Raw genomic sequence first — 26,507 nt, 5'->3', positions numbered from 1 at the left:
TGTCTCAGGTGTGGTGGATTGTACGTTTGCTTCTGGTCGGACTGAAAACCCTGCGGTTTGTTAGAGGTTTGCCCCCTATTGTGAGATGAATAATTATTCCTATTATCATTAAAATTTCTATAGTCTGAACTGGTTGGAGAATCTTCATATTCTTTATAATGTGGTTGTGGCCTATGCTCAGGTGTGTATTGATGGTATGAATTCTTACTATAGCTCTGATTATCATATTCCCAATTAGGGGTAGGAGGATGGCCATATGATTTAGGGGTATCATAATGATTTGTATTAACATTATTCCTATTGTTGTTTTTATTACTGTTATGAGTTATATGTTTCCTTTTATCCTTAGGTTTCCTATAAAGGGTTACCTTAGTCCATGCAATCTCTTCTTTTGTTGTAGGGTGATCATTACTATTATTGACTTTCTTATTTTTAGGATTAAAGTCATAGACTGTGCCTTCTACATAGTCTTTCTCATCTCTAGCTAATTTTTTAATTTTCGTGTGAATAATTTTTTTCTGAAATATATCTGCTTTTTCTTGTACTTCCCTGGTATACTTGACATATTCAGGGTTAGATTCAAATTTAGCTAAAGTGTTCTGTAAGTCTTCAATTTCTAGCTCAGTTTTGTGCAGAATTTTTCCCCTGAATTCAATTAATAAATCAATCAATTTCATAGAACATTCTGATAGAATTTCTTGCCATTTTATAGTAAGCTCGCTATCATGTTTAAAAGAGCATGCTTTTGAAATTCTCAGCCCCCTAGGGATATGTCCTCTTTCTTTATATTTCTGTAGGGTATCTATATCCCACCAGTGCCTGTGTTCATTTTTTAAAAGTTCCTCTAATTTCTGAAACAACTGTACCATAGATAAATTTCCATTGGTGTCACTAGACATATCAATTGTATTATCAATGTTCATCAGAGCCTTCCTATTATTGATCCTTTGATCTTTATTTTGCATTGTATAAATCAATGTGAATCTCCTAGTATTATGTGCAAATATATAAAGTGATGTGCACAACACGCAATATGAAACTAAATATATACACACACTAATATTAATGTTAGTCTATATCTATGTGATATTGAAAAATAGGTATACGTGCAGCAGTCTAGTATTTGCTAGTGCTACAATGATGTGATACAAATTCGCACAATATGTGCAAACCGGATGTTACCACCTAATATTAATTAAAATCAGGTACATCCGTCAAAACTGTTTTGACCAAATATAAAGTGCTGAAAAATTCTAATAAGTGTACATTCAAATGGATGTCGCAAAAACTGTTCCAATCCCAAAAAACGTGAACAACAAAAATTATTATAAGTGAACAGTGCGCCAACAAATACAGTGCTGAAATATTACTAAACCATATAATATATATATAAATAATACATAGAATTTGAAATCAATGTCACAAATAATATCAATTGATATTGATTAGTGGTAAACCAAAATGTGAATGTTCAAATGACTTAGCTTATATTGCTCAGTCAATGTTACTTGATGCGACCTAAGGGGATCAAAGTACTCTCTAAGGCTCGGTCAGATGATGGCTCGCGACTTCTTCAATACTTTTGCTGGTGTCCCAAAAGAACAAAATCTGTAGAAATATAGAATGAGAAAGAAGGCGCCACCATAGTGTACGATCAATGGATACAAACAAGCTTCAGATGCGCATGAAAAACTGGTACTTACAAGCTCCCTGACACTTGAGAAATGTCACAAACGCCTTCTGGAACTTTATGAGTCGTCCAGCTAACTCCCACTACCGTCCGTATTGACCCGTTCTTTGGGGTATTCAGATGAATGCCGGATAACCTGCTCTCCCAGTTCCAATCTGCTTTATCAGGCTTCAATCTTTAGTTGGAGGTTGCCTAACCAGGTAGGCTCTTAAAGTGCAGTGTAGACCGTATGGCACCGTGAACCGCACACTTGAAATCAATGTCACAAATAATATCAATTAATATTGATTAGTGGTAAACCAAAATGTGAATGTTCAAATGACTTAGCTTATATTGCTCAGTCAATGTTACTTGATGCGACCTAAGGGGATCAAAGTACTCCCTAAGGCTCGGTCAGATGATGGCTCGCGACTTCTTCAATACTTTTGCTGGTGTCCCAAAAGAACAAAATCTGTAGAAATATAGAATGAGAAAGAAGGCGCCACCATAGTGTACGATCAATGGATACAAACAAGCTTCAGATGCGCATGAAAAACTGGTACTTACAAGCTCCCTGACACTTGAGAAGTGTCACAAATGCCTTCTGGAACTTTATGAGTCGTCCAGCTAACTCCCACTACCGTCCGTATTGACCCGTTCTTTGGGGTATTCAGATGAATGCCGGATAACTTGCTTTCCCAGTTCCAATCTGCTTTATCAGGCTTCAATCTTTAGTTGGAGGTTGCCTAACCAGGTAGGCTCTTAAAGTGCAGTGTAGACCGTATGGCACCGTGAACCGCACACTCCAAAATATATGAAAAGACAACTGTTAAAATTTCAACTACTGAAATTTGTTAAATTAAGTTTGTGGATCCAACGTCTTATAAAACTTCACTTTATTTTATAACACAACGTTTCTCGGTCTTGAATGACCGTTTCATCAGGTGTATATTGACATTAGTAAAACCACAAACTTATATTGCCGATTTCTCGGTGTCTACTATTGCCCAGTGCGCATGTGTGGAGGTGTGTCCGGACCTAGCCTTTGTCATTGGAGGAACCAATATGGGTGTGTGTGTGTGAATATGGGTGGCGTGTCACTGCTTTCAATGATTATAAGTCACACCTAAAGTAAAACAAGACTTTCGTGTCCCACTTATCCCATATAAGGGATTCGTGATTTATTAATAATCTAGATGGGCAATTTTGCAATGGGTCTAAGTCCGGATACATATTCACGCATAGAACGTAATATGTACATTACATATACAACCTCAGCATATGGGCTCAATATTAATTTACAATTAAAAACAAATAAAATACATACTCTAATACATATTCCTAAAATACTGCCTAAAACATTATGAATAATAATGGCTCCATTATCTGAAAATTAATATTGTAAATATATAACCAAATGCAGAACAAAATTTTAATTGTAAATATTAGATCAAATGAATAATAAAACAGAATAAAATATAAATGATAAATTATATTATTGAAAATTAAACTCGTAAAAAATGACATTCACAAAGTGATAAATGACATTCAAAAATTGAGTAAGACAATCAGTCACAATTGCGTACCGATATAATGCCTTACTGGATACGGGGTGTAAGTATAGAAGGGGGATATACTCCTCCTATCAAATGCTCCAATGTACTGTTTATACTTATAGAGGTACAGATGTCTAACAGTCCTCAAATACATATAAAATATATGCATGCCCACCGGATTCCATTTGTGAAACTGATAGGATAGATATAAAAATATAACAAACATATAAAACATATATATAAGATATATGATCTGGATATATACATAATATATATGATATAAAAATAATAATATTAAAAAAATAATAATAAAAGAACATGTCACTACCTAGGGTTATAGGGCAATCAGTTCCTACTGATTAGTGATGCAAGTGGCCTATAGCTTATTGATATGTTTTACAAATGCTATAATGTGCCACATGATGCACTAACAGAAAAGGTCCCACTCATGACCTGTATGTGGTGATCTATGATTATATGATATATGGATCCAACCTATTGGATCATAAGTGCTGGATGTTATACTGAATTAAACTATACTGGGTTTCATATACTCAATGTTGGAGAAACTGGATGTGGTTATTAATTATCAATTAAATGCAGCCATATCGATGTTTGCATTTAAGCCACCGGGAGACATAGTCTTGAGTTTCCATATCCAAAAAGTCTCCCTCTGTCTCAAATGCAAAAATCTATTTCTGCCCCACTTAGGGACAATAAGCTCTAAGGGAAAAATACTAAAAGTGTTGGTATCTCCTCTGTGGCATTCTGCAACATGCCTTGGGACACTATGGTTTTTAATATTTTTATCTATATTTCTCTTATGTTCACCCCATCTTTTTTTGAGGGGTCTGGAGGTCCTTCCTACATAATGGACCCCACAAATGCATTCCAGCATGTACACCACAAATGAGGAGTCACAAGTGAAGTGATTGGTAATGTGAAATTTTTCTTTAGTTACAAAAGATGTATATTCAATTATTTTGTCATTTGTAAATGTACAAAGTCCACAAAAAATATGGGGTGAACATAAGAGAAATATAGATAAAAATATTAAAAACCATAGTGTCCCAAGGCATGTTGCAGAATGCCACAGAGGAGATACCAACACTTTTAGTATTTTTCCCTTAGAGCTTATTGTCCCTAAGTGGGGCAGAAATAGATTTTTGGATTTGAGACAGAGGGAGACTTTTTGGATATGGAAACTCAAGACTATGTCTCCCCGTGGCTTAAATGCAAACATCGATATGGCTGCATTTAATTGATAATTAATAACCACATCCAGTTTCTCCAACATTGAGTATATGAAACCCAGTATAGTTTAATTCAGTATAACATCCAGCACTTATGATCCAATAGGTTTTAATCCATATATCATATAATCATAGATCACCACATACAGGTCATGAGTGGGACCTTTTCTGTTAGTACATCATGTGGCACATTATAGCATTTGTAAAACATATCAATAAGCTATAGGCCACTTGCATCACTAATCAGTAGGAACTGATTGCCCTATAACCCTAGGTAGTGACATGTTCTTTTATTATTATTTTTTTAATATTATTATTTTTATATTATGTATATATCCAGATCATATATCTTATATATATGATTTATATGTTTGATATATTTTTATATCTATCCTATCAGTTTCCCAAATGGAATCCGGTGGGCATGCATATATTTTATATGTATTTGAGGACTGTTAGACATCTGTACCTCTATAAGTATAAACAGTACATTGGAGCATTTGATAGGAGGAGTATATCCCCCTTCTATACTTACACCCCGTATCCAGTAAGGCATTATATCGGTACGCAATTGCGACTGATTGTCTTACTCAATTTTTGAATGTCATTTATCACTTTGTGAATGTCATTTTTTACGAGTTTAATTTTCAATAATATAATTTATCATTTATATTTTATTCTGTTTTATTATTCATTTGATCTAATATTTACAATTAAAATTTTGTTCTGCATTTGGTTATATATTTACAATATTAATTTTCAGATAATGGAGCCATTATTATTCATAATGTTTTAGGCAGTATTTTAGGAATATGTATTTGAGTATGTATTTTATTTGTTTTTAATTGTAAATTAATATTGAGCCCATATGCTGAGGTTGTATATGTAATGTACATATTACGTTCTATGCGTGAATATGTATCCGGACTTAGACCCATTGCAAAATTGCCCATCTAGATTATTAATAAATAACGAATCCCTTATATGGGATAAGTGGGACACGAAAGTCTTGTTTTACTTGAGGCGTGACTTATAATCATTGAAAGCAGTGACACGCCACCCATATTCACACACACACACCCATATTGGTTCCTCCAATGACAAAGGCTAGGTCCGGACACACCTCCACACATGCGCACTGGGCAATAGTAGACGCCGAGAAATCGGCAATATAAGTTCGTGGTTTTACTAATGTCAATATACACCTGATGAAACGGTCATTCAAGACCGAGAAACGTTGTGTTATAAAATAAAGTGAAGTTTTATAAGACGTTGGATCCACAAACTTTATTTTAACAAATTTCAGTAGTTGAAATTTTAGCAGTTGTCTTTTCATATATTTTGGAGTGTGCGGTTCACGGTGCCATACGGTCTACACTGCACTTTAAGAGCCTACCTGGTTAGGCAACCTCCAACTAAAGATTGAAGCCTGATAAAGCAGATTGGAACTGGGAGAGCAAGTTATCCGGCATTCATCTGAATACCCCAAAGAACGGGTCAATACGGACGGTAGTGGGAGTTAGCTGGACGACTCATAAAGTTCCAGAAGGCGTTTGTGACACTTCTCAAGTGTCAGGGAGCTTGTAAGTACCAGTTTTTCATGCGCATCTGAAGCTTGTTTGTATCCATTGATCGTACACTATGGTGGCGCCTTCTTTCTCATTCTATATTTCTACAGATTTTGTTCTTTTGGGACACCAGCAAAAGTATTGAAGAAGTCGCGAGCCATCATCTGACCGAGCCTTAGGGAGTACTTTGATCCCCTTAGGTCGCATCAAGTAACATTGACTGAGCAATTTAAGCTAAGTCATTTGAACATTCACATTTTGGTTTACCACTAATCAATATCAATTGATATTATTTGTGACATTGATTTCAAATTCTATGTATTATTTATATATATTTTATATGGTTTAGTAATATTTCAGCACTGTATTTGTTGGCGCACTGTTCACTTATAATAATTTTTGTTGTTCACGTTTTTTGGGATTGGAACAGTTTTTGCGACATCCATTTGAATGTACACTTATTAGAATTTTTCAGCACTTTATATTTGGTCAAAACAGTTTTGACGGATGTACCTGATTTTAATTAATATTAGGTGGTAACATCCGGTTTGCACATATTGTGCGAATTTGTATCACATCATTGTAGCACTAGCAAATACTAGACTGCTGCACGTATACCTATTTTTCAATATCACATAGATATAGACTAACATTAATATTAGTGTGTGTATATATTTAGTTTCATATTGCGTGTTGTGCACATCACTTTATATATTTGCACATAATACTAGGAGATTCACATTGATTTATACAATGCAAAATAAAGATCAAAGGATCAATAATAGGAAGGCTCTGATGAACACTGACAATACAATTGATATGTCTAGTGACACCAATGGAGATTTATCTATGGTACAGTTGTTTCAGAAATTAGAGGAACTTTTAAAAAATGAACACAGGCACTGGTGGGATATAGATACCCTACAGAAATATAAAGAAAGAGGACATATCCCTAGGGGGCTGAGAATTTCAAAAGCATGCTCTTTTAAACATGATAGCGAGCTTACTATAAAATGGCAAGAAATTCTATCAGAATGTTCTATGAAATTGATTGATTTATTAATTGAATTCAGGGGAACAATTCTGCACAAAACTGAGCTAGAAATTGAAAACTTATAGAACACTTTAGCTAAATTTGAATCTAACCCTGAATATGTCAAGTATACCAGGGAAGTACAAGAAAAAGCAGATATATTTCAGAAAAAAATTATTCACACGAAAATTAAAAAATTAGCTAGAGATGAGAAAGACTATGTAGATTGCACAGTCTATGACTTTAATCCTAAAAATAAGGAAGTCAATAATAGTAATGATCACCCTACAACAAAAGAAGAGATTACATGGACTAAGGTAAACCATTATAGGAAACCTAAGGATAAAAGGAAACATATAACTCATAACAGTAATAAAAACAACAATAGGAATAATGTTAATACAAATCATTATGATACCCCTAAATCATATGGCCATCCTCCTACCCCTAATGGGAATATGATAATCAGAGGTATAGTAAGAATTCATACCATCAATACACACCTGAGCATAGGCCACAATCACATTATAAAGAATATGAAGATTCTCCAACCAGTTCAGACTATAGAAATTTTAATGATAATAGGAATAATTATTCATCTCACAATAGGGGGCAACCTCTAACAAACCGCAGGGTTTTCAGTACGACCAGAAGCAAACGTACAATCCACCACACCTGAGACAGGCCTCGATACGTTTAAAGCAACTAGAAAGGGCAGAAGAGAGAGTTTATCACCCAACACCATCACCACTAGCATAAAAAAAAAGGTCATACGCAAACGTGGCGGCAGAGGGAGAGCCAAGTCATCCAAAAAGGCGAAATTTAAACGAATGAAAGGGAATATTTACAATCTATCAGATCATGTCCTCACAAATGAAGAAATTTGTGTTTTAAATAGAGGTCTATCATTTTGTCCCTCAAATAATCATGATCTATTTGAGCTCTTTGTAGATCTCAACAAATTTGTGCGCAAATTATCCATTCAACGCTATTTTTGTGAGAAAAAGCTTAAAGTCTCAGATAAACAACCCATCCTTACAAATGAGATGGTTGAACGCCCCCAGTCTGATATCATTTATTATGACCCTGATGACCTTTGTGAAGATTTATTTGAAAATTATATTCACTCTGATTTAATTTCCAAATCTAATTTTAATCCAATAAACAAGGGAACTAACATAGAACTTTTTCAGAATTTAGTCCTTGATGAGTTTGAAAAAATGCCCAGAGGAGAGGTTAAACATTACAATTTAAATAGTTATGAAGTTAAAGCACTGTCAAGATTGGCATCTAATAAAAACCTGGCCATTAGGCAAGCTGACAAAGGGGGAGGAATTGTCCTGCAAAATATGGTTGATTATATAAAAGAAGCTGACAGGTTGCTCCTTGATACAGATTATTACAAATTACTTACATTTAACCCCATGAAGAAATATCTTGCCAATCTAATAAAATTAGTTGATACAGGGTGGTTGGAAGGGATACTTACGAAAAAAGAAAGAGATTATTTGATTCCATATACACCAAATTTAGCATATTACTATCATCTCCCCAAGATCCACAAAAATTTGGTGGATCCACCGGGGAGACCGATTATTTCAGGAATTGGTAATTTGACATGCTATTTATCTGAATATGTCGACCAGTTCCTGAAGAAATCAGTAGTTATGTTACCATCTTATTTGAAAGATACCCCTGATCTTATATATAAAATTTCCGATATTCATAAAATGGGGAGAGAATTGCTATGATTGACATGTGACGTTTCAGCGTTATACTCAAATATAGCACACCACTTGGGTGTTAAGGCAAGTGAGCATTATCTCAGAAAAGATATTTATCTACCTGAGAAACAAAGAGAATTCTTGCTTAAGTGCATTGATTTTGTTCTTAAGAACAATTACTTTGTATATCAAGAAAGATTCTTCCTGCAAACCAAAGGAACGGCCATGGGGACCAGATTCGCCTCGAGTTTTGCTAATCTATTCATGGGTATGTTTGAGGAAAATTATATATATCCATCAGAATTTAGGGCGAATCTGGTCTTCTATGGCCGTTTTATAGATGACCTGTTATTCATATGGGAGGGCACAGAAGCAGAGGCGCAATTCTTTGTTAATAGTCTTAATGATAATGACATGGGCATTAGTTTTACAGCCAAAATGGACCCTGTGAGTATAGAATTTTTAGATCTAGTATTAGAATGGGATAAAGAAGGGAAAATAACTACTAAAACCTTCTTCAAGTCAGTTGATGCTAACAGTTATCTTAATTATAGGAGCAACCACCACAAGCCCTGGAAGAACAATATTCCCTATAATCAGTTTTGCAGGTTACGAAGAAACTGCACCAATTTAGGTACATTTGATAGTCAAGCCGAAATACTTAAAAACAGATTTTTGGATAAGAAGTATCCTGACACCTTAGTGGAAGAAAGCTATCTGAAAGCTAGACAGAAGTGCAGAGAAGATTTCTTTGTTAAGTATACAAACAAAGAAATGAACCCACAGGATTCAAAAGCAGGGGCTGAATTAGTGAAGAAAAACAAAAGACCATCTAAGGAAGTACGCTTCATCACACAATATAACAATAATCATCACAAAATTAGAAACATTCTTAGCAAATATTGGCACATTTTAACAGGGGATCCCCTATTGAAAGAGAATATAGGATTTTCTCCCAATTGTACTTTTAGAAGAGCGCCAACTCTGAAAAGTAAACTTTCACCTAGCAAAATTGTAATGAAGAAATATTGCCCAAGGGAAAATAGACAGAACATCACTAGGAATGCAACCATTAGTAAGCAGATAGGTAAACCAGGTTTTTTTAAATGTAGTCGTCCCAATTGTGGACTTTGTACATTTACAAATGACAAAAGAATTGAATATACATATTTTGTAACCAAAGAAAAATTTCACATTACCAATCACTTCACTTGTGACTCCTCATTTGTGGTGTACATGCTGGAATGCATTTGTGGGGTCCAGTATGTAGGAAGGACCTCCAGACCCCTCAAAAAAAGATGGGGTGAACATAAGAGAAATATAGATAAAAAATATTAAAAACCATAGTGTCCCAAGGCATGTTGCAGAATGCCACAGAGGAGATACCAACACTTTTAGTATTTTTCCCTTAGAGCTTATTGTCCCTAAGTGGGGCAGAAATAGATTTTTGCATTTGAGACAGAGGGAGACTTTTTGGATATGGAAACTCAAGACTATGTCTCCCGGTGGCTTAAATGCAAACATCGATATGGCTGCATTTAATTAATAATTAATAACCACATCCAGTTTCTCCAACATTGAGTATATGAAACCCAGTATAGTTTAATTCAGTATAACATCCAGCACTTATGATCCAATAGGTTGGATCCATATATCATATAATCATAGATCACCACATACAGGTCATGAGTGGGACCTTTTCTGTTAGTACATCATGTGGCACATTATAGCATTTGTAAAACATATCAATAAGCTATAGGCCACTTGCATCACTAATCAGTAGGAACTGATTGCCCTATAACCCTAGGTAGTGACATGTTCTTTTATTATTATTTTTTTAATATTATTATTTTTATATCATATATATTATGTATATATCCAGATCATATATCTTATATATATGTTTTATATGTTTGTTATATTTTTATATCTATCCTATCCGTTTCACAAATGGAATCCGGTGGGCATGCATATATTTTATATGTATTTGAGGACTGTTAGACATCTGTACCTCTATAAGTATAAACAGTACATTGGAGCATTTGATAGGAGGAGTATATCCCCCTTCTATACTTACACCCCGTATCCAGTAAGGCATTATATCGGTACGCAATTGCGACTGATTGTCTTACTCAATTTTTGAATGTCATTTATCACTTTGTGAATGTCATTTTTTACGAGTTTAATTTTCAATAATATAATTTATCATTTATATTTTATTCTCTTTTATTATTCATTTGATCTAATATTTACAATTAAAATTTTGTTCTACATTTGGTTATATATTTACAATATTAATTTTCAGATAATGGAGCCATTATTATTCATAATGTTTTAGGCAGTATTTTAGGAATATGTATTTGAGTATGTATTTTATTTGTTTTTAATTGTAAATTAATATTGAGCCCATATGCTGAGGTTGTATATGTAATGTACATATTACGTTCTATGCGTGAATATGTATCCGGACTTAGACCCATTGCAAAATTGCCCATCTAGATTATTAATAAATCACGAATCCCTTATATGGGATAAGTGGGACACGAAAGTCTTGTTTTACTTGAGGCGTGACTTATAATCATTGAAAGCAGTGACACGCCACCCATATTCACACACACACACCCATATTGGTTCCTCCAATGACAAAGGCTAGGTCCGGACACACCTCCACACATGCGCACTGGGCAATAGTAGACGCCGAGAAATCGGCAATATAAGTTTGTGGTTTTACTAATGTCAATATACACCTGATGAAACGGTCATTCAAGACCGAGAAACGTTGTGTTATAAAATAAAGTGAAGTTTTATAAGACGTTGGATCCACGAACTTTATTTTAACAAATTTCAGTAGTTGAAATTTTAGCAGTTGTCTTTTCATATATTTTGGAGTGTGCAGTTCACGGTGCCATACGGTCTACACTGCACTTTAAGAGCCTACCTGGTTAGGCAACCTCCAACTAAAGATTGAAGCCTGATAAAGCAGATTGGAACTGGGAGAGCAAGTTATCCGGCATTCATCTGAATACCCCAAAGAACGAGTCAATACGGACGGTAGTGGGAGTTAGCTGGACGACTCATAAAGTTCCAGAAGGCGTTTGTGACACTTCTCAAGTGTCAGGGAGCTTGTAAGTACCAGTTTTTCATGCGCATCTGAAGCTTGTTTGTATCCATTGATCGTACACTATGGTGGCGTCTTCTTTCTCATTCTATATTTCTACAGATTTTGTTCTTTTGGGACACCAGCAAAAGTATTGAAGAAGTCGCGAGCCATCATCTGACCGAGCCTTAGGGAGTACTTTGATCCCCTTAGGTCGCATCAAGTAACATTGACTGAGCAATATAAGCTAAGTCATTTGAACATTCACATTTTGGTTTACCACTAATCAATATCAATTGATATTATTTGTGACATTGATTTCAAATTCTATGTATTATTTATATATATTTTATATGGTTTAGTAATATTTCAGCACTGTATTTGTTGGCGCACTGTTCACTTATAATAATTTTAGGGGTGTTTAGACTCGGGGTATATGTTAGGGTGTTAGGTGCAGACTTAGGAAACAATGGGGCTGCGTTAGGAGCTGAACGCTGCTTTTTTGCAGGTGTTAAGTTTTTTTTCAGCTCAAACTGCCCCATTGTTTCCTATGGGGGAATCGTGCACAAGCACGTTTTTGAAGCTGGCCGCTTCCGTAAGCACCGCTGGTATTGAGAGTTGCAGTGGCGGTAAATTATGCTATACGCTCCCTTTTTGGAGCCTAACGCAGCCCTTCTGTTAAACTCTAAAAACCAACGGTATTTAAAAGGTGCGGGGGAAAAAATACACGCGTAGCTAACGCACCCCTTTGGCCGCAGAACTCTAAATCTAGCCGTAAGTTTATTCACATTTTGATATAAGAGCACATTTTAAAATAACATATTAATAGTGATATTTAATGATTTTTTTCAATTTTATAAAATGTTAGTTAAACACATAGGGGGGTAGTTATCAACGTGTCAACTTTCCTGCCTTCCCCGGCCCAATACGCCCGCCTAAGCTCGCCTCACATCGCCGCCGTGGACATGAAAAATTTTGCCTAAGTTATCAAATAAAGCTGTCAAAAAGCCGCGGGGCGATGAGCAGCGGACTGTGAGAGTTATCACTCATCCGATCTCGCTGCTCTTCGGCTTTTTCCCAGCTTTATTGCTAGCCTGTCACTAAGCACTCACACTAAACTACACTGTTCTACCCCCTATACCGGCGCCCCCGGAGCCCCCCGCAACTAAATAAAGTTATTAACCCCTAAACCGCCGCTCCTAGACCCTGCCGCAACTCTGATAAATGTATAAACCCCTAAACCACCACTCCCGGACACCGCTGCCACCTACATTATACCTATTAACCCCTATCCTGCCCTCCGACACCGTCGCCACCTATAATAAATGTATTAACCCCTATCCTGCCCCCCACTACACCGCTGCCACTGTAATAAATTTATTAACCCCTAAACCTAAGTCTAACACTAACCCTAACACCCCCCTAACTTAAATATTAATTAAATAAATCTAAATAATATTTATATTATGAACTAAATTAATCCTATTTAAAACTAAATACTTACCTTTAAAATAAACCCTAATATAGCTACAATATAAATAATAATTATATTGTAGCTATCTTAGGATTTATATTTATTTTACAGGCATCTTTCAATTCATTTTAACTAGGTACAATAGCTATTAAATAGTTATTAACTATTTAATAGCTTACCTAGCTAAAATAAAGAGAAATGTACCTGTAAAATAAAAACTAACCTAAGTTACAATTACACCTAACACTACACTATCATTAAATAAATTATTCCTATTTAAAACTAAATACTTACCTGTAAAATAAACCCTAAGATAGCTACAATATAAATAATAATTATATTGTAGCTATCTTAGGATTTATATTTATTTTACAGGTAACTTTGTATTTATTTTAGCTATTTAGAATAGTTATTAAATAGTTATTAACTATTTAATAACTACCTAGCTAAAAGAAATACAAAATCACCTGTAAAATAAATCCTAACCTAAGTTACAATTAAACCTAACACTACACTATCATTAAATAAATTAAATAAATAACCTACAAATAACTACAATTAAATACAATTACATAAACTAACTACAGTACAAAAAATAAAAAAAGCTAAGTTACAAAAAATAAAAAAATAGGTTACAAACATTTTAAAAATATTACAACAATTTTAAGCTACTTACACCTAATCTAAGCCCCCTAATAAAATAACAACCCCCCCCAAAATAAAAAAATGCCCTACCCTATTCTAAATTAAAAAAGTTTAAAGCTCTTTTACCTTACCAGCCCTTAAAAGGGCCATTTGTGGGGCATGCCCCAAAGAATTCAGCTCTTTTGCCTGTAAAAGAAAAATACAACAACCCCCCCAACATTAAAACCCACCACCCACATACCCCTAATCTAACCCAAACCCCCCTTAAAATAACCTAACACTAATCCCCTGAAGATCATCCTACCTTTAGTCGTCTTCACTCAGCCGAGCCACCGATGGAACTGAAGAGGATACCCGGACCGGCAGAAGTGATCCTCCAAGCGGCGCTGAAGAAATCTTCCATCCGATGAAGTGATCCTCCAAGCGGCGCTGAAGAAATCTTCCATCCGGGCGACGTCATCTTCCAAGAGGTGCTGAAGAAGTCTTCTATCCGGGCGATGTCATCTTCCAAGCCGGGTCTTGAATCTTCATCCCGCCGACACGGAACATCCTTCTTTACCGACGGACTACCGACGAATGAAGGCTCCTTTAAGGGACGTCATCCAAGATGGCGTCCATTCAATTCCGATTGGCTGATAGGATTCTATCAGCCAATCGGAATTAAGGTAGGAAAAATCTGATTGGCTGATTGAATCAGCCAATCTGATTCAAGTTCAATCCGATTGGCTGATCCAATCAGCCAATCAGATTGAGCTCGCATTCTATTGTCTGATCGAAACAGCCAATAGAATGCAAGCTCAATCTGATTGGCTGATTGGATCAGCCAATCGGATTGAACTTGAATCTGATTGGCTGATTCAATCAGCCAATCAGATTTTTCCTACCTTAATCCCGATTGGCTGATAGAATCCTATCAGCCAATCGTAATTGAAGGGACGCCATCTTGGATGACGTCCCTTAAAGGAGCCTTCATTCGTCGGTAGTCCATCTGTAAAGAAGGATGTTCCGCGTCGGCGGGATGAAGATTCAAGACCCGGCTTGGAAGATGACATCGCCCGGATAGAAGACTTCTTCAGCGCCTCTTGGAAGATGACATCGCCCGGATGGAAGACTTTTTCAGCGCCGCTTGGAGGATCACTTCATCGGATGGAAGATTTCTTCAGCGCCGCTTGGAGGATCACTTCTGCCGGTCCGGGTCTCCTCTTCAGTTCCATCGGTGGCTCGGCTGAGTGAAGATGACTAAAGCTAGGATGATCTTCAGGGGATTAGTGTTAGGTTATTTTAAGGGGGGTTTGGGTTAGATTAGGGGTATGTGGGTGGTGGGTTTTAATGTTGGGGGGGGTTGTATTTTTCTTTTACAGGCAAAAGAGCTGATTTCTTTGGGGCATGCCCCACAAATGGCCCTTTTAAGGGCTTGTAAGGTAAAAGAGCTTTGAACTTTTTTAATTTAGAATAGGGTAGGGCATTTTTTTTATTTTGGGGGGGTTGTTATTTTATTAGGGGGCTTAGATTAGGTGTAAGTAGCTTAAAATTGTTGTAATATTTTTAAAATGTTTGTAACCTATTTTTATTTTTTTTATTTTTTGTACTTTAGTTAGTTTATGTAATTGTATTTAATTGTAGTTATTTGTAGGTAATTTATTTAATTTATTTAATGATAGTGTAGTGTTAGGGTTAATTGTAACTTAGGTTAGGATTTATTTTACAGGTGATTTTGTATTTCTTTTAGCTAGGTAGTTATTAAATAGTTAATAACTATTTAATAACTATTCTAACTAGCTAAAATAAATACAAAGTTACCTGTAAAATAAATATAAATCCTAAGATAGCTACAATATAATTATTATTTATATTGTAGCTATCTTAGGGTTTATTTTAAAGGTAAGTATTTAGTTTTAAATAGGATTAATTTAGTTAATAATAGAAATATTATTTAGATTTATTTAATTAATATTTAAGTAAGGGGGGTGTTAGGGTTAGTGTTAGACTTAGGTTTAGGGGTTAATAAATTTATTACAGTGGTGGCGGTGTAGTGGGGGGCAGGATAGGGGTTAATAAATTTATTATAGGTGGCGACGGTGTAGGGGGGGCAGATTAGGGGTTAATAAATTTAATATAGGTTGCGTCAGGGTCAGGGAGCGGCGGTTTAGGGGTTAATACATATATTATAGTTGCGGTGGGCTCCGGGAGCGGCGGTTTAGGGGTTAATACATTTATTATAGTTGCGGTGGGCTCCGGGAGCGGCGGTTTAGGAGTTAATATGTATAGAGTAGCTTGCGGTGGGCTCCGGGAGTGGCGGTTTAGGGGGTAATAACTTTATTTAGTTGCGGCGGTGTAGGGGGCACAGATTAGTGGTGTTTAGACTCGGGGTACATGTTAGGGTGTTAGGTGCAGACATCTCCCATAGAAATCAATGGGATGTCTGTCAGCAGCGAACTTGTACTTTCGCTATGGTCACACTCCCATTGATTCCTATGGGATCTGCCACCTCCAGGGTGGCGGATTGAAAACCAGGTACGCTGGGCCGTAAAAGTGCCGAGCGTACCTGCTAGTTTTTTGATAACTAGCAAAAGTAGTCAGATTGTGCCGCATTTGTGTGCGGAACATCTGGAGTGACGTAATAATCGATCTGTGTCGGACTGAGTCCGGTGGATCGAAGTTTACGTCACAAAATTCTACTTTTGCCAGTCTCTAGCCTTTGATAACTAAGGCAAATCAGCCTCGCCACAAATACGCTGCGGAATTCCAGCGTATTTGAGGTTGACGGCTTGATAACTAGGCCTCATAGGTAGAGCCAATATGTTATAGTCTCAATCATGAGAATCTTTGTTAGAAAATTAGATTTTCACATGTTGAGTATATATAAAACCCATATTTTTACACCATTCATGTGTAGGAAATATCTGTATAGTGTCTTTATAAAGTAACGGTTAGGGGATCCTATAAAAAAAATTAAAAAAAAGTTATTCTTAATTAATTTATGTATCAATGATGGCTATATTTTATATTCTCTAATATTTTTCTATAGGCATCTAAAATAATTTTTTGAAAGAAATCTGAAAAAAAAAATGGTCTATGGTGGTAATAAAAAGAAAAAAGAAAGAATATACGGTCTCCTTTATAACTCAATATAATAGTAACCACAAGATGGTTGAAATGATCCTAAAAAAACACTGGGGAATATTAAAACTGGATGACAAATTAAAAGAGATACTGTAGTTGGAGATAGTCCGAATATCATTTATAGAAGAACAAATAATCTAAAAAAAACTAGCACCAGCAGAATTACGGAAAAAACTGAATAATGATAACGACCTATTTGGTAAAGAGTTGAAAGTTGTTTTTTTTTTCCATGCTTAGCATGCAAATCTTGTAAACATTCACAAAAACAGAAAAAAAATTCGATCAAATATAACAGGGTAAGAATATGAAATAAAGGAAATCATAAGATGTACAGATAAAAATATAATTTATTTAATTGAGTGCAATTGCGGAAAACAGTATGTGGACGAGTTGACTAGATCCATTAGGGAGAGGGTAAGAGAACATATCTTATCGATAGAAAATGCTTCTGAGGACAGAAATAAGGATCTCCCGGTCCCTAAAAATTTCTTGAAATGCAACAATTGTAATCTTAATTTTTTTTTATACACTGCAATTGCAAGACTCAAGGCAAATTGGAGAGGAGGAGATGTAGAAAATGAACTATTAAAATTAGAACTCACATGGATATATGAATTGGAAACCCTACACCATAAGGGACTAAATATTGAATTTAGCATACATTTTAATATTTATTTTTAATTATTTATTAATTTATTATTATTATTTTTTAAAAAAAATTCTAACCCCTCCTATTATATGGAGTCCCCAAAACACACTCATTGTAAGAATGAGTTTTTTTTTTATTTTCCCCAGACTTCTATAACATGATTTAAGACATTGCTAAGTGTATATCAGACTGCTTCTACCTTTGGGTTTACTACAAACAATTTTCAAAATGTTTTTTTTTCAGAATACTTTCAAAATTATTTTAGATGCCTATAGAAAAATATTAGAGAATATAAAATATAGCCATCATCGATACATAAATGAATTAAGAATAACTTTTATCCATTTTTTTTATTCTTTATAGGATCCCCTTACCATTTCTTTATAAAGACAATATACATATATTTCTGACAGATGAATGGTGTAGAATATGGGTTTTATATACACTCAACATGTGAAAATAACATTTTCTAACAAAGATTTTCATGATTGAGTCTATAAAATTTTGGCTCTACCTATATGTTTACCTAAGGTTTTATAAAATTGGAACAAATCTATTTAAAATCACTATTAATATGTGATATTAAAATGTGCACTTATATCAAAATGTGAATAAACTTAGATAATAATAGATATCCTCTTTTGACACTATGAATCAATTTTAATTTTCACTAGGATCATAACTCTGCACAAGTTTATATTAAGGTTCTCTCATGAGTGACATTTATACAGATGTGTCCTATTTTATCACTATTCTCTTCTATATATTTATATGTTTCGATGCTAACATTCAAAGTCTGACTAAATAACAAGGATTTTATGTACAGACAGATTGTATATTGCAAAGAACACCATTAAAGTGAGTTTAGATCAAATAACTGACACCTACAGGCCCATTTATCAAGCTCCGTACGGAGCTTGAAGGGCCGTGTTTCTGGCGAGTCTGAAGAACACTACTTATGAAGCAGCGGTCTGAGCAAGCTCTGAGCAAGCGGACAGGAATCGCCTGAAATCAACCCGATCGAATACGATCGGGTTGATTGATACCTCCCTGCTGGCCGCGAGTCAGCAGGGGGCGGCGTTGCACGAGCAGCTCTTGTGAGCTGCTGGTGCAATGTTAAATGCGGAGAGCGTATTGCTCTCCGCATTTAGCGAGGTGTTGCGGACCTGATTCGCAGTGTTGGATCAAGTCTGCAACACCTTTCGTAAATTGGGGCCCTAAACCACAATTAATACCTCTAATAAATGAGACATTTGCACATAAATATAGGTACTAATCAAGTAATGTAGATCAGCAGCTTGAGAAATGCTGGAGACCCAGTCGAAATGCGTAGCAGCAGTAATCAGGGACGTTTCTAACACAGAACCAACGGACGCTGTCAGCACAAGAGCAACAAGTCCAGCACACACCTCCTAAGGTCGAGTGATCACAGTAAGTGAAGAAATGTTCTGAAAGGCCTCACGACACTCACAAAGATCCTGGACGGAGGAAAGAGATGGCTATTGCTCAAGGACGTGCAATAATACAGCAAGGAAATAAGAATCATACCCTAATTGGCTTTTACCGGTAATTACCTCTCTTAGGAGAATTGAACAGTGACATTTAACAGATTTCACTGCAGTTGTTTGGGCGTAACTAGAATAAGTTTAAAAAAGTTCAAAAGACCGGGCAAATAGTAACCAAACAAGCTTGCACCATTGCAATCTATAACTCACTAAGAAATTATGTGTGGTTTTTAAGATGCATTTTTTTCCAACTATATATGTATAATTTATTTTTATCTACAGGAACTAGGTTTTAAAGATTGAATTGGAGATTGTTATATTCAATTGTTTTTATTTGTATCTATTTGCACACTTGCTTTTATTTGATTGCATTTTTTACAAAGTAAAGACTAATTATTTAATCCCAGACGCATGAGTCATTCTTTGAAGTAGAAATAGAGAGAAAAATACTTTGCACATACTTATATACAGTATATATATATATATATATATAGGTATTAACCAATATGATCTTTTATCCAAAACCCAATCTGAATTAATAGATATTTTAGATCAGAACACCTCTGATAAAGGCATTCTGAGCGCACCTAATCCCATTTTTTGTCTCTAATGGAGGAGGTATACTTAAGTATACTCCTAAAACTTTGGGGCTTGGTTAGGAGTCTTAAAATCCACGCAATGTTATTTAAAAATAAGCAAAAAGATTCTTTTTTTTATTTTTTAAAACTGTATGGGCTATATAAATGGATCATCTACAAAGAATTTATGCAAAGAAAAATTTAGTGTATAATGTCCCTTTAAGAATGTATATGTCTGTATATCAGGCAGTTACCATCTGCACCTCTTCCAGTGCTCTTTGGTTGGTGAGAAGCCTGGGACTTTCCTCTCGGCCTTAGTGTCCCATGAAGGGGTCCTCTCCTGCTGCAGTTGCTGAGTCTATCTAGGCACGCATGGCCCCACGCTGCCAAGATTGAAAGGAGCCATGTCCTAATTACTGTAACTCCCACCTTGAGGCCTCAGGTGTGGGAGTTCTTGTAGAAGTTCACTCAGTCCATGGGCCTATCTATCAAGCTCTGGATAGAGTTTGAGGCCCCGTGTTTCTAAAGACCGCTGCTCCATAACCTGTCCGTCTGCTCTGAGCAGGCGGACAGACATTGCCGCAATTCAACCCGATCAAGTACGATCGGGTTGATTGACATCCCCCTGCTGGCGGCCGATTGGCCGCGATTCTGCAGGGGGCGGCGTTGCACCAGCAGCTCTTGTGAGCTGCTGGTGCAATGCTGAATATGGAGAGCGTATTGCTCTCTGTATTCAGTGAGGTCTGGCGGACCTGATCCGCACTGTCGGATCAGGTCCGCCAGACTTTGATAAATAGAAGCCTATATCTCTGGTTTGAGTTATTATGAAGCCTACCATGTTCTGGAAGCTATGCATACTTACAGATTTATCTATGTGAAGGATGCATGCATCAAGCCACGAACAAGGTTATCATAAAAGAAAACTTGCTTCCTTCTGCTTTGACAATGTTCCCCATCGCTGAGGATTGTTTTTTCCAGTAGGACAGTGCTCCAATCTACGCAGTCAGGCCAATTAAGGTGTTGATGGAGGACCACCAGATCAAGACCCTGTTATGGCCAGCTTAATCTCCAGACCTGAACCCCATTGAAAACCACTGGAATGTAATCAAGAGGAAGATGGATGGTAAAAGCCATAAAACAAAGCAGAGCTGCTTGAATTTTTGTGCCAGGAGGGGAGAGCATGGAAGCTGTGATTGAAAGTCAGGGTTATACAACCAAATATTGATTTCTGAACTCTTGCTAAGTTTAAAGATTAGTATTGTGATGTTTACAAAATAATATGAACTTGTTTTCTTTGATTATTCAAGGTCTGAAAACACTGAATCTTTTTTTGTTGTAATTTTCAGCAAATAAATGTTCTAAACAACAATATTTTTATTTTGAATTTTGGAGAAATGTTATCAGTAGTTTATAGAATAAAACAAAAAATGTTCATTTTACTCAAACACATTCCTATATAAATAGTAAAACTAGAGAAACTGATTATTCTGTAGTGGTCTCTTAATTTTTCCCAGAGCTGTATATATACTCGCAATTACAGCACACCAAAAATTAAAAAGTTGCAAATTTAAAATAAATGTAAAACATAGTCCTTTTGCTTCTTTTTTTTCCTTTTTAACTTCCATTCTTAATAAATTAGCTTCATATGTGAGAGTGGGTTGAAAACTTTCTGCTTCCTGTAGCACACAATCTGCTGACATTTCCTATGTCTCTGACAGAATTTAGATGCACAAAGCCTTAGCACTTCTATACTTAAAGGGACACTGAACCCACATTTTTTCTTTAGTGATTCAGATAGAGCATGCAATTTTAAACAACTTTCTAATTTTACTGCTAATATCAATTTTTATTCGTTCTCTTGCTATCTTTATTTGAAAAAGAAGGCATCTAAGCTAAGGAGCCAGCCAATTTTTGGTTCAGAACAATTGACAGCAATGGTTTATTGGTGGGTGAATTTATCCACCAATCAGCAAGGACAACCCAGGTTGTTCACCAAAAATGGGCCGGCATCTAAACTTACATTCTTGCTTTTCAAATAAATCTACCAAGAGAATGAAGAAAATGTGATAATAGGAGTAAATTAGAAAGTTGCTTAGAATTGCTTGTGGAAAGTTGCTTATAAAGTTCATGGAGTAGAATTAATATGTAACTCATAAGCTGATAGTACCTTGATCCAAAATTATATATAAGAGCCTTAGCTAGGGTGAAATCATGGAGGAGTGGAAGAAGCCTCAGTGGCAACCTTTGAAGCTCTGGTGAACTCCATGCCGAAGAGGGTTAAAGGGACAGTCAAGTCCAAAAAAATCTTTAATGTTTAAAATAGGGCATGTAATTTTAAACAACTTTCCAATTTACTTTTATCATCAATTTTGCTTTGTTCTCTTGGTATTTTTAGTTGAAAGCAAAACCTAGGAAGGCTAATATGATAATTTCTAAGACCTTGAAGGCCGCCTCTAATCACATGCTTTTTTATTTGCTTTTCACAACAGGGGAGAGCTAGTTCATGTAAACCATATAGATATCATTGTGATCACGCCCGTGGATTGTGGCAGACACTGCACTAATTTGCTAAAATGCAAGTCACAAGATAATAAATAAAATGTCATGTGATCATGGGACTGTCAGGAGGTTCTTAGATACAATTTAATCACAGAGGTAAAAAATATATTAATATAACTGTGTTTGTTGTGCCAAACTGGGGAATGGGTAATAAAGGGATTACTTATCTTTTAAAAGAACACAAATTCTGGTGTTGACTGTCCCTTTAAGGCAGTGCTGGAAAATAATGATGGCCACACAAAATATTGACCATATGGGCCCAATTTGGACATTAACACTTAGGGGTGTACTCACTTTTGTTGCCAACTGTTTAGACATTAATGGCTGTGTGTTGAGTTATTTTGAGGGGGACAGCAAATTTACACTGTTATACAGGCTGTACACTCACTACTTTACATTTGTAAATTTCTTCAGTGTTGTCACATAAAAAGATATATTAAAATATTTACAACAATGTATATATACATACACATACTGTATATATATGTGTGTGTGTCTATATGTGTGTACATATTTATTTATGTGTTTTTATGTGTTATATGTCTGTATATACATTTTAGACATGTATATGTTTGAATCTCTATGTTAAAGCACTTTGCCTGTCTTTTTTTTCTAATAATACAATAAAAAGTGAACAAAACAAATAATGATATATAAAAATATAAGGATTCATATCATCCACAGGATTTTTTCAATTGTAGGTGATTCAAGTGGTTTCTTGCCTTAAATAAAACAAAGAAAAAAACCCATAGTGAAGTATATTTAAACTAATGGTACATCACACGGTGGACCCGCCAAGGGTTACTCACACTTTACAGAGCCACCCAGGCTCTGGAGTAGACGCACACCCAGTTTTATACTGCCAGGTTTCCAGTATATCACCAAACGCAGGCAGCTGCTTGAAAAAATTAAATTTATTTAAAAAGCCTTTAAAACATATAAAAAGCCACAAATAAGCCCCTTTATGCAATGTCACTCGGGTATCTGTGCACCTGGGTATCTTGGTGGGAGTGTAATCACAGAACCTTTCCTGGATGGGAGCGGATGGCGTGCTGAAATGCTGTGCCAATGAAACCGCTTGGTCAGTGATACACCCAATACCTGTTCTAGTGACTAACAGTGGAGGCGTGGCTGTGACGTTCCTGATGTTCCAACGTATGTTTCGCCGTAAGCGTACTGCTTTTTCAAGGAAATAAGATGAGACGGTGTGCATCTTCTCTTTTGTCGTTTATATACGATGAATAGATCCTCCTATTGGCCAAATGGTAATCACGCAATGCGTGAATACTTTTATGTTCCGTCCTCCATTTTTTAAATTGGCAAGATGATTTAATGTCCCTGTTACTCTGTGCGGATTTAATCATAGAAGTGGGCAAACGGATATACTTATTTTTTTGTTTCAATGACGAATATCTGAATTAATATACATTGAGTACGTTTGAAAAATTTTATTTGTATCAAATAAGTGTTCCTTATCCAACATTTTCATAATAAATAAATAAACATATCATTACATGTTACATCTTGCTAATGCAATGGGAAAATAAACTTAAATACAATCCCAGTTTGATAATGGTTGACATATATCACATTGTTAAGGGGTAAGCTTTAAAGGAACATATATTCGGAGCATAATATATTATGCTTATCAGTTATCACTCTCACTTATATGTAGCAATCAATGTTAAAAACGAAATCAATCAGTCTAAAAAAACTATTAAATCAATCTATCTAAAATCTTAGAGGCAAAAAGGTGATTGAATTTATATTTAGGTATTCACATAAATAAAATATACATATAGCGTTACATAGTAGAATGAGGGAAAAGGGAATTTATAAAGTAAATTTAAAGGATCAATTTAAAAAATGATGCAATTCAAAATCTTTATTTAGACCATTTAGAACCAAAGTGTCCAGAATATAGATCCACTTAATTTCTAGTTGTCCTAAATCATTAAGTCTATCACCTCCCCTCCAATATTGAGTGGCTTTTCTAATGCCTAGAAATTCTAATTGCTTTGGATCCCTGTTAGGAATTTTATCAAAACGGGCTGATACTGTATGTTTTGAATAACCTGTCTGTATGTTGTATACATGCTAATTTATTCTGTTTTTTAAAAGTCTAGTAGTTCTTCCTATATAATAAATTGCAAGAACAATGTAACATGTATACAACATATTTACTATTGAAAGTGATTAACTCTTTTATTTCAAATTTCTTTCCCTCTTTTGATACAAAATTTCTGGTAACTCTACTCTTTTCCTTTGTGCTTTGCATGTTTAGCATTTTACAAACCCTATTTGTGCTGTGTTTAGCCAATTGGTGTTCTTATCCTTAAAGGGACACTGAACGCAATTTTTTTTCTTTCATGATTCAGATAGAGCATGCAATTTTAAGCAACTTTCTAATTTACTCCTATTATTAAATAAATAAGAGTGTCTTTTAAATATGCTTTTGTTCTAGCCACATATGGCTGTAAAAATTGGTTGATATATAATGAAAGATTACTGGTTAAGGATTGAACCCCTGACACAATTATTGGTCTGCCAGGGGGATTTTTTTAACTTTTGTGAATTTTAGGCAACGTATATAAGGTTCTCTTTTTTATATCTTTGAGCATTTATAACTTTTTTGTGCAATTTTTAAAAAATAAAATTTTATCAGATAGTGTTAGTATGAATATAACTGTACTTTTTTATGTATTTTTGATGGGGGTTTTTTTGCGAAAAATTGGGTCTCATCTAAAATGTTGTCTACAGCACTTCACGGTGTATTGAACATGCACAACATCTTGGAATACTCAAACATGTTGAAAAATCCAGTGTTAAATTAAGAAATATAAAATAGGCTTAAAAGCCTGTTGAAAAAATATATAAAAAAAAATGGTTGTCATCACCAAAGTCAATATTACCAAAGCTTGGACGACTTTTCCGGTATTAAATCATATTTTTTTCCAATATGAAAATTGATCTTTTGTTTACATTCTTCTCATTCTGATATTAAATAACATGTATCACAAGCAGATAAATAACAGAAAAACACAAATAACAAGATTGAAATCAACCCCAATATTTATAAAAATCATAACCATGCAATGCTCAGACATGGATTTTGTTCATATCACTGCATTTTCTATAAAATCACAATACAGGTCTACATTCATTAATTACAAGTTGAATTTTTTTACTGCGTTTGATTTTCAATAGACATGAAAATATGCACATGGTTTAACCTTAATGCATGCAAATTTGTTGCAAAAGTGCATTCATATTATTATCATTATTATTATCAGGTATTTGTAGAGCGCCAACAGATTCTGCAGCGCTGTAAACATAGTCGGTATAAAGGATAGCTTTTGTAGGGATCAAGTGGGTAGAGGGCCCTGTCGAGAGTTTCACTGTTGTAGCCGGCTCTTATGAAGGCGATCTGCAAACAGCTGGTCTCATAGGCTTACATTCTAAGAGGTTCAAGGGGAATGCAATGGAGTTAGGGAAGGTTAGTGTTGGTTGTTAGCATCCCTGAATAGTAGAGTTTTTAGGGAGCGATTGAAGCTGTTAAAACTAGGGGAGAGTCTTGTGGAGTGAGGCAGGGAGTTCCACAAGATGGGGGCCAGTCTGGAGAAGTCCTGTAAACGGGAATGTGAGGAAGTAAGAAGAGAGGAGGAGAGGAGGGAAGGAGAGTATCTGGAGACAAGTTCTGAAATGTAGGGGGGAGCAGTGCAGTTGAGAGCTTTGTATGTCAGAGTGAGGATTTTGTGTTTAATCCTAGAGGCAAGAGGAAGCCAGTGAATGTATTGGCAGAGAGGTGCAGCAGATGAAGAGCGACGAGTAAGGAAGGTGAGCCTGGCAGAGGCATTCATAATGGATTGTAAAGGAGCTATGCAGCAGGTAGGTAGACCAGAGAGGATGGAGTTGCAGTAGTCGAGGCGGGAAAGGATGAGAGAGTGGATTAAAATCTTAGTTGTATCTTGTGTAAGGAAATGTCTAATTTTATAGATGTTTTTAAGGTTGAAGCGGCAGGCTTTAGCCAAGGACTGAATGTGAGGAGTGAAGTGTCAAGTGTGACCCCAAGAC

At 35.5% G+C, this 26,507-nt stretch overlaps 1 protein-coding gene across 1 annotated transcript in view; it reads left to right on the top strand.

Annotated features, from left to right (window-relative positions):
• Window positions 1-26,507, top strand: part of HCN1 (hyperpolarization activated cyclic nucleotide gated potassium channel 1) — a 767,054-nt gene that overhangs the window by 485,029 nt on the left and 255,518 nt on the right. The window lies entirely within an intron of this gene.

This window comes from Bombina bombina, chromosome 2 (assembly GCF_027579735.1).
Source record: "Bombina bombina isolate aBomBom1 chromosome 2, aBomBom1.pri, whole genome shotgun sequence".
In the NCBI taxonomy this organism is placed as follows: Eukaryota; Metazoa; Chordata; class Amphibia; order Anura; family Bombinatoridae; genus Bombina; species Bombina bombina.
Note: the sequence above shows the minus strand (reverse complement) of the source record. Positions and strands in the feature narration are given on the sequence as shown.